The 14,521-nt window shown below is 44.4% G+C and overlaps 1 protein-coding gene across 2 annotated transcripts in view; it reads left to right on the plus strand.

The window, feature by feature from the left end:
- The window catches only part of TEK (TEK receptor tyrosine kinase), a 129,425-nt gene that overhangs the window by 47,281 nt on the left and 67,623 nt on the right, over positions 1–14,521 (plus strand). The window lies entirely within an intron of this gene.

Raw genomic sequence — 14,521 nt, forward strand, 5'->3', positions numbered from 1 at the left:
ATTGATGCCACATGTCAATGAAAGGATGCAAAATATGGTAGACATTTTCTCCCCAGTCTACTGAAAATGGCTCTTTGTGTATTGTCTTCTGTGAATTGGCATTAACTTGTCGGTTTCCTTGTAGACTACATATTAACTCTGTTTTTACATGCAACAGTATTTTCTATACCTAGTCATTTAACTTTATTTATGCAATGTTGATAATCTTTTGCTGTATATAAATTTTTGTTCTGTATTCAAATTTTTCACTGTTTTCCTCTGTGGCTTTGAGTATATTCATACCTTTGATCAGAGTACAGGTTTTTTAAATAAAGTATTGTCTATTTTTTGCACCCACAGAAAGTGGTACAGAGACCAATCCATAGTACTTTTTAAGTAAATATTTATTGATGGAATTCATTCACAAAGGCCAGTTCAGTCATCAGTATGTGTTGCATATCTGTTATGTACCAAGCATTATACTAATTGTTTAGAGATCCAATATAGGCAAAATAGACTTCTCTCATTGTGTTGAGAATGAACTGTAATGGGCAGGAATGGAATTTAATATCACTGAGACATGAGTTCAAACCACATCTTCCTACTTGTGTGACTTTGGACCTTATGTAGTAATATACTAGACATCTCTGAGGTTTTTGATTAACTTATAAAATGTAAATGTTTTCTTGCAATCTTGTGAATTCAGGTGGTTAATGTTTGTAAAGCACGCAGTATAGTGCTTATTACATAGCACACAAAAACGTTTGCATCTTTCCCTGCATGGTATGATGTTTGTCCTGCTGGGAAGGCTAGTCTTCTCCCTTTGACAGTCTCCTGCTAATAAATATTGTAACTTTGAACTTGTTCCATTGTAGACTTGTTGATTTGCTCCTCCAGTGCTTCTCAGCAGGTTGTTTCTTTGAGCAATTCTTGGATATTTCTTTTTATATATAATTTTTGGTACAAGTGAGTCAACCAAATTTCCTTCTCCACTGGGAACCAGAGCAAAGGGTGCTGAGAAGTTAAGAGTTTTATCTGATGCTGTCTTGGAGAATAGTGGTGTTTGGTTGTTGGTGTGGAAATGCACTGTTTTGGTTGTATAGGGTAGAGGAGAACACAGCAAGTGATTGAAACTAAAGAGCCTTGGAAAGAGGAGGTGGCCTGACTCTAGAGATGGATTCCTTCCATACCAGATATGCTTCATGGTGCTGGATGCACATGGTCCAGTCTTAGAAGATTCCTGTCTTAGTCTATTTTCTGTTGCTATGAAAGAATACCAGAGACTGAGTAATTTGTAAAGAAAAGATAGTTATTCTATTCAGGGTTCTTGCTAATGAGAAGTCTAAGGACCATGGTGCCAGTATCTGTCAGGAGCTTCCATAATGCATCATCTCATGGCAGAAGCAGACTGGCAAGTGGGACAAGAGTAAAAGCAAGAGGGGATCAAGCTCACTTTTAATAATAACCAAACTTCTCCTGTGATAATTAATTCATGTATGAGAGCAAAACACTAAGGACCTAATCGCCTCTTAGCTAGTTCCCACCTCCCAACACTATTGCTTTGGGGATTAAGTTTCCAAATCAGGAACTTTGAAGGCCAGGTTCAAACCATAGTACCCTCTCCCAGGTTGAAGTGGATAGGAAAAGTCTATGAGGCTTGAGGGTATCCATGAGGGGGCAAAACTCATCTCTGGGTAGTCCCAACCCCTCTCCTGTGCTCTTCCCAACTTCTCAGCTGTTGTTTCTCAGTGTCTGTCTTCTTTCACTCTAGTTTCTACGAAGTCCCAGGATTCTCCAGATGCCAAACTGCCAAATGTCTGAGTGCTGCAAATTCCCTCTCACTAAGGAGTTGACTGATGACACTACTACCCTGGGCTGACAGAAAGGACCCTGGGTTCTGGCTTTTCCACTACCCTTGGTGTGACCATCTATCAGTCTCTTTTCTGTGAGCCTCAGGTGTCCTTCATAAAGTGTGAAGCTTGCCTTAGGCAGTCTCTAAAGTCCCTTCCAGTTCAACCAGTCCTTGATTTTGTGGAGCCGCATTTCTTCCACTTCACAGAATGGAGTTTGCCTGTGAATTCGCACGTACTTGCTAAGATGTCCAGAAAAGTCTCACTAACTGGACACTCTGCCTGTCTCTGGAAATAGTTTCCTGTCGGTTGACTGATACTAATTCTAATGAAAACATGTGTTATTTGGTCTGGATGGGAAATTCCTGGCGTTTGAATTAGGGAGAGGATGCCATTCCCTCCAGCAGACAGACAAGGGCCCTGTTTGGCTGGGAAGCAGAGACAGGAAGCGGGCATGCCCTTTGGGAAATTGGCTTGGCACAACTTGTGGGTAAAGTAGTTTGCTTTTAGAGAAACATAGTCCAGCCACATTCAGGATGCCCTTGTCTGACTCTCAACTCCCAGCTATACGATATTAACATTGCAAACATCCTTTATTTCCAGTCTCATACATCTTGGTATCTTCTCATTAATTGCACAATATCTTGGAAAGAACCTGGAGGATGAAGTTCCTGCTCTGAGACTTACTGTATAAAAGGATAATAGAAAACAAAGATTAAAATGTTGGAAGCATGCCTGGGAGCCTCATTCCTTCAGAGGAGAGAGGAAGGCAGAAAAGACACTGAAAACACACTAACATTGGGTTGACACACAGAAATGGTATCAATTGTCCTTGAGCTCCAACAAAAACTATTAATTCCAAGACAACTATTGTGGCACAGTGGATTACACCACTGCTTGTGATACCAGCATCCTAAAGCAGAGTGCAGGTTTGAATCCCAGCTATTCCACTTCTCACTCAGTTTCCTGCTAATGCACCTGGGAAGGCAGCAGATAATGGCCCAAGTACCTGGCTCCCTGCCACCCATGTGGGGGACCAGGATGGAGTTCCTGGCTCTGGGTTTCAGCCTGAACCACACCTGGCTTTGACAGGCATTTGTGGAATGAACCAGTGGATGTTCTCCCTCTCTCCCTCTACCTCATTTGTTGCCCTGCCTTTCAAATCAATCACTTAACAGAAAATAAGTTAATACCAACTTCAGGTCAATTTAAGAAAGAACAATTTAGAAGTGAGTCCTATTAAACACTCATTCTTTAAAAACTTGATCAGTAGTTATCCTATTAAGGAAGATTTTTCTTTCTGAATAAGTTTTTTTATCTCTTGTTTTGCCTGGATAATTGACTCTCCTTGAGCTCAAATATCCACAAACTCTTCTCACAGTCCAGTTAAGTCTGATTAATGTCGGCATTATGCTATCCCATAGCATCTTGTAATTCTCTCCCATTGTGCCTATTATGGTACCAATGCTATGTTTTTTAACTAGATGATTAATTTTCCAGGTCTGTCTTTCACATTTACTTTATAAGCTATGTGAGAGTTTAGATCTTATCTGTTTTATTCATCACTGTATTTCCAGAGCTGAGAATAATACCTAGTACATGGAAAGTATTATATAAATGTGCCAAGTAAATGAATAAATGGATATATGAATGGCTTAATAAGAGTGGTTTTTGAATAGAAGAGATTTTTTCCTTTTTTAAAGCTTTATTTATGCTGGCGCCGCGGCTCACTAGGCTAATCCTCCGCCTTGCGGCGCTGCACACAGGGTTCTAGTCCCGGTTGGGGCGCCGGATTCTGTCCCGGTTGCCCCTCTTCCAGGCCAGCTCTCTGCTGTGGCCAGGGAGTGCAGAGGAGGATGGCCCAAGTCCTTGGGCCCTGCACCCCATGGGAGATCAGGATAAGTACCTGGCTCCTGCCATCGGATCAGCATGGTGCGCCGGCCGCGGCAGCCATTGGAGGGTGAACCAACGGCAAAGGAAGACCTTTCTCCATCTCTCTCTCTCACTGTCCACTCTGCCTGTCAAAAAAAAAAAAAAAAAAAAGCTTTATTTAACAATTGGAGAGAGGAAAAGCTAGATCTTCCATCCACTGGTTCACTCCCCAAATGGCTGCATCTCCCAGAGCTGGGCTGGTCCAGAGGCAGAGCCAGGAGCTTTTACTGGTTCTCTCATGTGAGTGCAAGGGCCCAAGCACTTGGGCCATCTTCTGTTGCTTTCCCAGGCTCATTGGCAGGGAGCTGAATTGGAAGTGGAGCAGCCACGACTTGAACTGGCACCCTTATAGGATGCTGGCGCCACAGGCAGAGGCTTAACCTACTATACCACAGTGCTGGCCTCGATTTTTTTCCCTTTCCTAGACAACATTAAAAGAATAAAGTCCAAACAATTCCACAAATTATCCTGGATAGTTTTAGGGTGGTATTTGCTTCTTTGACTCATTGCCAGGACCTTGATTCCAGAAATACTTTTTGATCAAGGTCTCTTTGGTTCACTGCTGATCCTCTAATTTCTGCAATGTTTTTGGCCAAGGTAATGCTATCATTTCAGTTATTTAGAACTTGAAGATATCGACTTCTGTCACAGAGGTGAGATGACCATGAACTGAGAAATTTTAGAAGTATCTAATTCTGAATTTCCAAGAAACTGTATAGTTGTTCTGAAGATGTAATACATATTCCAAACCCATAGTGAAACACTCCACCCAACATTACAGTCTTGCTGTAATAAGAATCACAAGGGAATAGACTTACTATGCAATAATTGAACCTGCTCTTTCCTCCTGGCTTGCCAACCTTTCGAAGATTGGGGAGCTGTGTTAATCAGGACTTGACTACATGCAGCTGCTCTGGCTAGTTGGCGCAATCCTCTTATGCTGCACTGGAGTATATTTTCATTGATATTCTGGCTTGAACCTTCATTTTCTACATCTTAGAAAAAAAATTAAATTGACATGCTTTGAGTTTTTTTTATTTTTTAAATTTATTTTATTTTGTTTTTTGACAGGCAGAATTAGACAGTGAGGGAGAGAGACAGAGAAAGGTCTTCCTTTTTCCGTTGGTTCACCCCCCAAAGTGGCCACTATGGCCGGCGCGTTGCGGCCGGTGTGCTGTGCCGATCCGAGGCCAGGAGCCAGGTGCTTCTTCCTGGTCTCCCATGCAGGTGCAGGACCCAGGGACCTGGGCCGTCCTCCACTGCCCTCCCAGGCCACAGCAGAGAGCTGGCCTGGAAGAGAAGCAACCGGGACAGAATCCAGCGCCCTGACCAGGACTAGAACCCAGGGTGCGGGTGCTGCAGGCGGAGGATTAGCCTAGTGAGCCGCGGCGCTGGCTGAGTTTTTATAACTAAGAAAATTCATACTTTTATCCAAATGAAACACGGAGCCCTTTTTTTTTTTTTTTTAAAGTCTAACAGCTCTGGTTGGGGAGCCATAGACGTGTGTGTGTGTGTGTGTGTGTGTGTGTCTACAATTCATTCTGTTGATTTTTACCTCTCCCACTCATAGAAACTTCTAGAATATCTTTTCAGAAAATGGGAAGTAATGATTGTAAAACAGTTTGAAAAAATACAGCTGTATCTCTAATTTCTAACTCAATTTAGTTTCATTGTATGAGTGTTGATTCAGGTCCACAAAAATTTCTGATTATTTCTAAAGAAAATAGTTCCATGTATTAATTGATGGCTCATTATTCAAAGAAATATTGAGTAAGGAAAATCTAAATACAAAAGCAGTAGTTAAACAAGATTGAGATTTAGTAAGAAAATGTCACTGTGGTTAGGTGCTGTTGAGTACAATACTTGGAAAGTTTGAGTAGCAGTATATTTTTAGAACAGTGTTATGCTTCAATTGTGATTATCAATTTTTTAAAGATTTATTTATTTGAAAGGCAGAGTTACAGTCAGAGAGGGATAGATCTTCCATCTGTTGGTTCACTCCCCAAATGGCCGCAATGGCCAGAGATGTGCCAATCTAAGGCCAAGAGCTTCTTCCAGGTTTGCCACATGGGTTCAGGGGCTTAAGTACTTGGGCCACCTTCAGCACTGCTTTCCCAGGCATTAGCAGAGAGCTGGATCAGAAGTGGAGCAGCTGGGATTCGAACTGGTGTCCATATGGAATGCCATCGCCACAGGTGGAAGCTTAATGTACTACTCCACAGCGCCAGCCCCATTCATCAATTATTGTCAACTTGGCAGATGCCAATGCCACAGTGGCAATATTTACTTACAAATATGAATAAACTTTATGCAAACATTGAAAATGCTTAAAAGATCTTTGCTGAGGCAGGATAAGGTTAATTCAGCAAACATGTAAGGCATGTGAAATTTAATCTGCATCTTAATTATGGCAAACTCTTAGCTTTGGTAATAGAAATATAAATTAAACTACTTAATGAATTTGATCAGAGCCCCTATAGCTATGATTATGGTGAAAAACGCAATACCAGTCCCCAACATTACTTAGTGCTATAATGTAAGAAAAGGTGTTAGGCATGGGGACTGATAATGGTGCGAGCCCAGCATGGGATCTGTGCCTTGACAATTCTCCTAAAAAATCCCTGATGGATTCTTTGGGTGGCATCAGCCGTGCAGTTGCAGTTATGCCTTTCGTGGTGTCACCTCAGAACTCTGAAGAAGTCACAGGTCACAGCTGGATCCATGCGGTAGGGCCTCTTTATTCTTTTCGAAGTTAAATTTGTCTCCCTTCTCCCCACTTTTATTAAATTTTATTTTAACTTATTGATATTTTCAGCATAGTGGAATGATACCACATTCCATATTGTTGCCAAGAAGAGAAAAAGAATGCATCATCTGGATGCATTCCAAGGGACAAACTTGAAGTGAGTACAGGAACAAATAAGAGACGTGAGAACCACATACATTTCTTCAGCTTGTGATTCCCTTCCAAGTGCTCCTTTCAATGGCAAGGACAATGTTACTTTTTTACATTTAATTTTTACATATAGGTAATATTCAAGATGTTCAAAAATCAGTATATATACATGGATGGAGGGGAATCTTCCTCCTATAATTGTCCCTTTTCTACTCAGTTCTCCCTAATAAGTCATCCATGGTCCTAGTTTTGTGTGTCACCCTGGGTGGGGAACATCTGGCCAATGGGCCATATTAGGCCCATGAAATCATTCGGTCTGTCCCTGCCAAGGTAACCTCAGGTGGGACTCAAAATTCAATAAATCTATAGCAGGCTAATTTTTATATTGATGATCTTGTATGGCCCACAAATGATGTTATAAATATCCAAATGGCTCTTGGCAGAAAAAAGGTTCCCCACCCCTATGCAAGATCATTTGGGATATATGAGCAAATTCAAATCTAGATTTTTATTGTAAGAAAACTAAGCAGTGATTTTTTTAAGATCCATTTCAGGAAACTGGTAGTTAGTTTCCCTCTTACCCAAAGCTCACATGTAAATGGTGTTCCGAAGGACAGAGAGCTCCCAGGTGGCAGAGGGCTTCCCGTAACTTCCAGGCTGAGTAAGGGCAGAAAGTGCAGATACCTAGGGAGCATATTACCCTTCCATCACTGAAGGTAGGAGATAGCTGAGAGGAACAAGAGGAAAACTAGATCCATACCTAGAAACAACTTACAGATGGAGTGTGGTTGTCTTTTCAAGTTGATGGCATTTTCTGTTTCCTAAAATCATTAAATAAACCACAGCCAGAGCCAGTGCGATGAGCTCAGAGAGTCACTCAGTTGGCCCTGGAACTGGGACTGGATTAAACTGGAGCTGAAAGAATTACAGTGCTTCCTTCCTCTTGGTAACCTTTTCTAGAAAATACCCAGATTTAGTGAGTGCAAGAGGGAGGTGGGGTTCACTCAGATGCAGGGCTGGATCTGAGAGGTGGAGGTGGATGCTGGTGTTGTTTTTGGACGTTTTAAGTCCACTGCTAGATTTCCTAGTTCATATTTGTGGGGAGCAACTCGGACTGGACTAAGTTACTGGAATTAAGACTTATTCTATGCATCTGCTCTCCCACAATATGGCGCTGGGAGAGGAGAAAACAGCTTCTACGCAGCTGCCTCTTGCCAACTTGAGTGATGACCTCCAGGAGCTGATCCTGCTCCTGATTGGAGGAGAGCAGCGTACTCGGCGTGTGGGCAGCCGAGTTGGGATTGGCGAAAGAGGACTATAAAGGAGGAGAGAGACGGCATGCACCAGGAACATCTAAGGGGAACATCCATCTGAGGGAACACCTGTGCAGCCCCCGAGAGAGCCGGCCGGCGGTGTGCCGCTCCCCCGCGGAAGTGGGGAATGTGGCAGGGGGAACCGCCCTTCCACGGAGGTGGAAGGGACAGTAGCCAACCCGGGAAGAACCAGCAGCAAACCCGGGGAGGGCCGAGCAGACGAAAGAACAGCGCAGGGTCCTGTGTCGTTCCTCCATGAAGACGGGGAGCTACAATATTCTCTTGAAATATTTTTATATTCCTAACATCTGTGCCCTCTCCCAAGATCTCAGAAATGACTGATGAGGCTAGATGTAAGATAGATGTCTCACTGTCAGGCTTAGAAACCCATTCTGGGAAGATTCTCTTCTTCAATCCCATGAACATTGTGACAAAATGCAACTGTAACTCATGCTTACACTGACTTGGCTTTGAAATTCTTCTCCCTAGTTTATTAGATAAAGATGTAATTCATAGAATGATTGTCCTTAAAGCACTCTGCATTCAACACACATTGGTAATTATTATCAAAAACAAATTGTATGAGGAATTCATACCAGGCACAATGCTTGGCCTAAGTAAATGCTCAAAATAATGTCTGGTAAATGAATACTAGTTGACCCCAAATGGCCAGCAACCATTGACCACCTTTCTATGGCACCTTGTAAAAACTGTAACATTCGTCTGTTCCCTTGTAAGCTCAGTAATTATGGAAACATTCAATTAAATATAGGGTAGGAGTCAGATCCTAGAGTTAGGGGAGCACTTTCATATTCTCATTATTCTAGAATCAGGAGCCAAGTAGGTGGGTAGTCTTCCATCTGGCAAATATGGAATAAGTTTGCCCATCCAATAAATGCTTAATATGTTGAGGATTAGCAGGATATTTCTATATAAACCAGTTCCTTTGACCTTTATCCTCATGGTACTTACCATCCAGAAAAAGTAAAGATAACAAAATCATATTCTTTGGTTCCTTTCATAAAAAATCTTTATGAAATACAGTGAACCAGAAACAATTAGAGAAAAATGGGATAGAATATATGGGAATTATAGATATAGCAGGCAGAGATGCCTCTATGAACAAGGGACATTTATGCTGAGACCCAAAGGATGAGCAGAAGTGAGCCATACAGAGTAGAGAACAACGTTCCAGGGAGGGGGAATAGCACAAAGACTTTGAGGCAAGAAAGAGCAAGGTGTATCCAAGGACTAAAAGACCAATAAGTGATAGCATCCCAGCTCTGCCTGCAGTACCTGTGAAAGATGCAACAAGCTGCTCACTCTTGAACCTCTATTTCTTTGTATTTAAGGTTGAGATAATGATGCATAACTCACAGGGTTTCTGGGAAAATCGAATGGCATTAAATGAAATAATATGTAGTTTACTTGAATCATTTTACATCCACACAGAGAATTCTTATCACCCAGTAGGCTTGTATTTGCCAGGTTCCTAATCATTTTAGTTAGACTTAGGAGTCAACCATCACTGGGGCTGGAGAACATTTTCCATCTCTGATATTTCTGCTTTTAAAGAGGGGATGGAGTAGGCATAGGTTCCATTTTCTCATGTTAGAAACTTTAGAAACGGAAAAGGGGGGTGGGATAAAGTGAAAGGAAAGTATTTTCTTTAAATATGCTTCATCCTTTATGGACTAAATGTTAGAAGTAAAGCAGGATTCCATTCTTATGTTTCGGGAGGGGATGAAGTTTGGGACTAGGTGTTTTCAGGAAATGAGATAAACAAAATAATGGTCATCAAGTATTCAATGTGTAAGGCATGATACTTGACAAGTTTTATATTTTATTTAATCTTCACAGGAATCCTGAAAGATAGGTCTCATTAGCCTCATTTAAAAGATGGAGTAAATGAGGCTGATAGGGAAATAGAGAATTCACTTGGTCAGTGTCCCTTTCTTAATTTATTTTTGACCTATTTTGAAAGGCAGAGCATGAGAGAGAAGGGGCATAGGGAGGGGGAGAATAAGATTGCAGAAAGGGGAGAAGGATCTTCCATATGGCCGCAATAGCTAGGTCTGGCATAGACTGAAGCCAGGAGTCAGTCATACTTTGCTTGCCTCTAAGTATTCATCCTGTGCGCCAAGGACCTCAATAGACATTTTTCAAAAGAGGAAATCCAAATGGCCAACAGACACATGAAAAAATGTTCAAGATCACTAGCTATCAGGGAAATGCAAATCAAAACCACAATGAGGTTTCTCCTCACCCCTGTTAGAATGGCTCACATTCAGAAATCTACCAACAATAGATGCTGGCGAGGATGTGGGGGGAAAGGGACACTAACCCAATGTTGGTGGGAATGCAAACTGGTTAAGCCCACTATGGAAGTCAGTCTGGAGATTCCTCAGAAACCTGACTATAACCCTACCATACAACCCTGTGGGGAGCAATCCGGACTAGACTAAGTTACTCAAATTAGGACTTATTCTATGCATCTGCTCTCCCACAATATGGCGCTGGGAGAGAAGTAAACAGCTTCCGCACAGCTGCCTCCAGTTCAACCAATTAACTGTAGGACTTGCTCCTGATTGGAGAGCAGCGTACTCGGCGTGTGGGCAGCCGAGTTGGGATTGGCGGAGGAGGACTATAAAGGAGGAGAGAGACGGCATGCACCAGGAACATCTAAGGGGAACATCTAAGGGGAACACCTGTGCAGCCCCCGAGAGAGCCGGCCGGCGGTGTGCCGCTCCCCCGCGGAAGTGGGGAAAGTGGCCAGGGGGAACCGCCCTTCCACGGAGGTGGAAGGGACGGCAGCCAACCCGGGAAGAACCAGCAGCAAACCCGGGGAGGGCCGAGCAGACGAAAGAACAGCGCAGGGTCTTGTGTCGTTCCCCCACGAAGAGGGGGAGCGACATAATGGTGCCGTGACTCGGATATGAAGCCTGGGCAGGGTTTAGTGTCGTTCCCCCACGAAGACGGGGAGCGACATAATGGTGCCGTGACTCGGATATGAAGCCTAGGCAGGGTCCTGTGTCGTTCCTCCATGAAGAGGGGGAGCGACATAATGGTGCCGTGACTCGGATAGGAAACCTAGTTCGGATGGGAAACCTGGGACGGATAGAAAACTTAGGAGGGAAGAAACGGGAAGAAACGGGAAGAGCTGGGAAAATACCGGAGAGAGAGACTGGCAAACAGCCTAGGGAAAAGCCGGACGAAAAGGGTGCCGGAAGAAGCTATTGAAAGCCTAGGCATAGACTCGGATACGGACTACGGGGGGAAGCTGGGAGAAATCTCTAAGGTCGAAAGCGAAAGTGAAAGCTAGAACAAACAGGCTCGGACGCGGACTGTGGGGAGAGGCCAGGAGAAATGAGGGAGGAATATTGTTGGAAGAAAACTTAGGGAAACATACCGGGTAGAGAAAAGTGTTAGGGAAATTGAAGCCGCGGGGGGCAGGCCAAGGCGGACACGAAAGCCACTTTGGGATTCTCAAGTTAGCCCGGGAATAGGGGGCGAAAAGTTGAAACCAGAAGCTGAAACGTGAGCCTGGTTGGGATCCGTCTGATTAGCCCGGGGAGCAAAGGACGGGAAGCCAAACCGTGGGGCGGAGACGTACGCTGGGTTGAATTCGCCAGGCTAGCCCGGGGAACTTAGATTGAATGCTAGTGGCGGACACGTAAGCTACGCTGTGTTACTCGCGGAAGCCGCCGCGTGCAGAGAGAGCACGGGGCGTGAATAGATAGGGAACGGGGCTGGCGTAGGCCGTGGTGCAGACGCGAAGGGCGTGGAGACCGCGGAGCGCGCGAAGCCAAGCCGCGCAAAGCCGGGAAGCTGCGCAGATGAGAGAGGCGCGGGCTGAAGCGGCTCAGCCGGAAAGCTGCCGAGAAGCAGCCTCGGGGCGGGCGCAGCCGGGAAGCCGCGGGGATAAGAATGAGAGCGGGAAGCCGCAGGGATAAGAGAAACAGAAGTTTTAGAAGTAAAGTGAGAGAAATAGGAATGCTGGAAGATAGAAGTGGAATGGGAGAAATAGGAATGCCCGGAGATAGAGAAATAGAAAGGCCTCCCCTCAACATGGCAATAAGAAAGCTTGGATTCGGTCTGCCCGATTAGTGAGGCGATGAGCACCTGGGCGGCTAGCAGCTTATGCGCCGCAGGTCACCGAAGACAGGCACGAATTAACATCAGTAAGGCTTCCCCACAATACAACCATTAGGAGGCTTGGATTCGGTCTGCCTAATTAAGGCGGTAAGCGCCAGCAAGCAGCTCAACCAGAGTATGAGCTGCAGGTCACCGAAGATAGGCACAAACCAACACTAATAAGTCTCCCCCACAATACGGCAATGAGAAGGCTTGGATTCGGTTTGCCTGATAGGTTTTGTAAACACCTGCAGGCAGTTCTAGCAGAGCAGAGTATGCGCTGCAGGGCACCGAACACAGGCACGCATCAGCGCCTAAAAACCTCCTCACAACATGGCGAAGAGAGGACCCGGATTCGGTTTGCCTGATAGGACTTGTAAGAGCCTGTGGCAACTCTAGCAAGTAGAGCAGAGTGTGTGCCGCGGGACACCGAAGACAGGCGCGTATCAACGCTAAAAAATAAAAAGAAAGGGGGATCTGTGGGGAGCAATCCGGACTAGACTAAGTTACTCGAATTAGGACTTATTCTATGCATCTGCTCTCCCACAATATGGCGCTGGGAGAGAAGTAAACAGCTTCCGCACAGCTGCCTCCAGTTCAACCAATTAACTGTAGGACTTGCTCCTGATTGGAGAGCAGCGTACTCGGCGTGTGGGCAGCCGAGTTGGGATTGGCGGAGGAGGACTATAAAGGAGGAGAGAGACGGCATGCACCAGGAACATCTAAGGGGAACACCTGTGCAGCCCCCGAGAGAGCCGGCCGGCGGTGTGCCGCTCCCCCGCGGAAGTGGGGAAAGTGGCCAGGGGGAACCGCCCTTCCACGGAGGTGGAAGGGACGGCAGCCAACCCGGGAAGAACCAGCAGCAAACCCGGGGAGGGCCGAGCAGACGAAAGAACAGCGCAGGGTCTTGTGTCATTCCCCCACGAAGAGGGGGAGCGACACAACCCAGTCATCCCACTCCTTGGAATTTACCCAAAGGAAATTAAATTGGCAAACAAAAAAAGCTGACTGCACATTAATGTTTATTGCAGCTCAATTCACAATAGCTAAGACCTGGAGCCAACCCAAATGCCCATCAACAGTAGACTGGATAAAGAAATTATGGGACATGTACTCTATAGAATACTATACAGCAGTCAAAAACAATGAAATCTGGTCATTTGCAACAAGATGGAGGAATCTGGAAAACATTATGCTGAGTGAATTCAGCCAGTCCCAAAGGGACAAATATCATATGTTCTCCCTGATCCGCAACAACTAACTGCACACCAAAGGGGAAACCTGTTGAAGTGAAATGGACACTATGAGAAACAGTGACTTGATCAGCCCTTGTCCTGACTGTTGATGTACAATGTAATACTTTATCCATTTTAGTATTTTTTTTGTTCTAGTACTATTGGTTGAACTCTGTAATTAACACACTATTATTCTTAGGTGTTTAAATTTTAATTGAAAAGTGATCCCTGTTAAATATAAGAGTTGGAATAAGAGAGGGAGGAGATGTACAATTTGGGACATGCTCAAGCAGACTTGCCCCAGATGGTGGAGTTAGAAATGTGCCAGGGGATTCCAATACAATCCCATCAAGGTGGCATGTACCAATGCCATGTCACTAGTCCAAGTGATCAATTTCAGTTCACAATTGATCACACTGATAGGTCTAAGAGTCAAAGGAATCACAAAAATAAGACTAGTGTCTGCTAATACTAACTGATAGAATCAAAAAGGGAGAGAACGATCCAGCATGGGAAGCGGGATACACAGCAGACTCATAGAATGGCAGATGTCCTAAATAGCACTCTGGCCTCAGAATCAGCCCTTAAGGCAGTCAGATCTGGCTGAAAAGCCCATGAGAATATTTTAGGCATGGAAAGCCAAGACACTCTGGCAAAAAAAAGGGGGGGGCAGCTAAATGAAAGATCTCTGCAAGTGAGATCCCAGTGGAACGAACGGGTCATCAAAGAAGGAGGTACCTTTCTCTGAAGGGAGGAGGGAACTTCCACTTTATGACCCTGTCAGAATAAGATCAAAGTCAGCGAACCCAAAAGGCTTCCATAGCCCTGGCAACTCATGACTAGAGCCTAGGGAGATTACTGACGCCATAAACAAGAGTATCAAATTGTTAAGTCAACAACAGGAGTCACTGTGTACTTACTCCTCATGTGGGATCTGTCCTTCATGTGTTTTCCAATGTGAAGTAATGCTATAACTAGTACTGAAACAGTATTGTTACACTTTGTGTTTCTGTGTGGGTGCAAACTGATGAAATCTTTACTTAATATATACTGAATAGATCTTCTGTATATGAAGATAATTGAAAATGAATCTTGATGTGAATGGAATGGGAGAGGGAGCAGGAAATGGGAGGGGTACAGATGGGAGAGAAGTTATGGGGGGGAAGCCATTGTAATCCATAA

This window comes from Oryctolagus cuniculus, chromosome 1 (genome assembly GCF_964237555.1).
Source record: "Oryctolagus cuniculus chromosome 1, mOryCun1.1, whole genome shotgun sequence".
Classification (NCBI taxonomy): Eukaryota; Metazoa; Chordata; class Mammalia; order Lagomorpha; family Leporidae; genus Oryctolagus; species Oryctolagus cuniculus.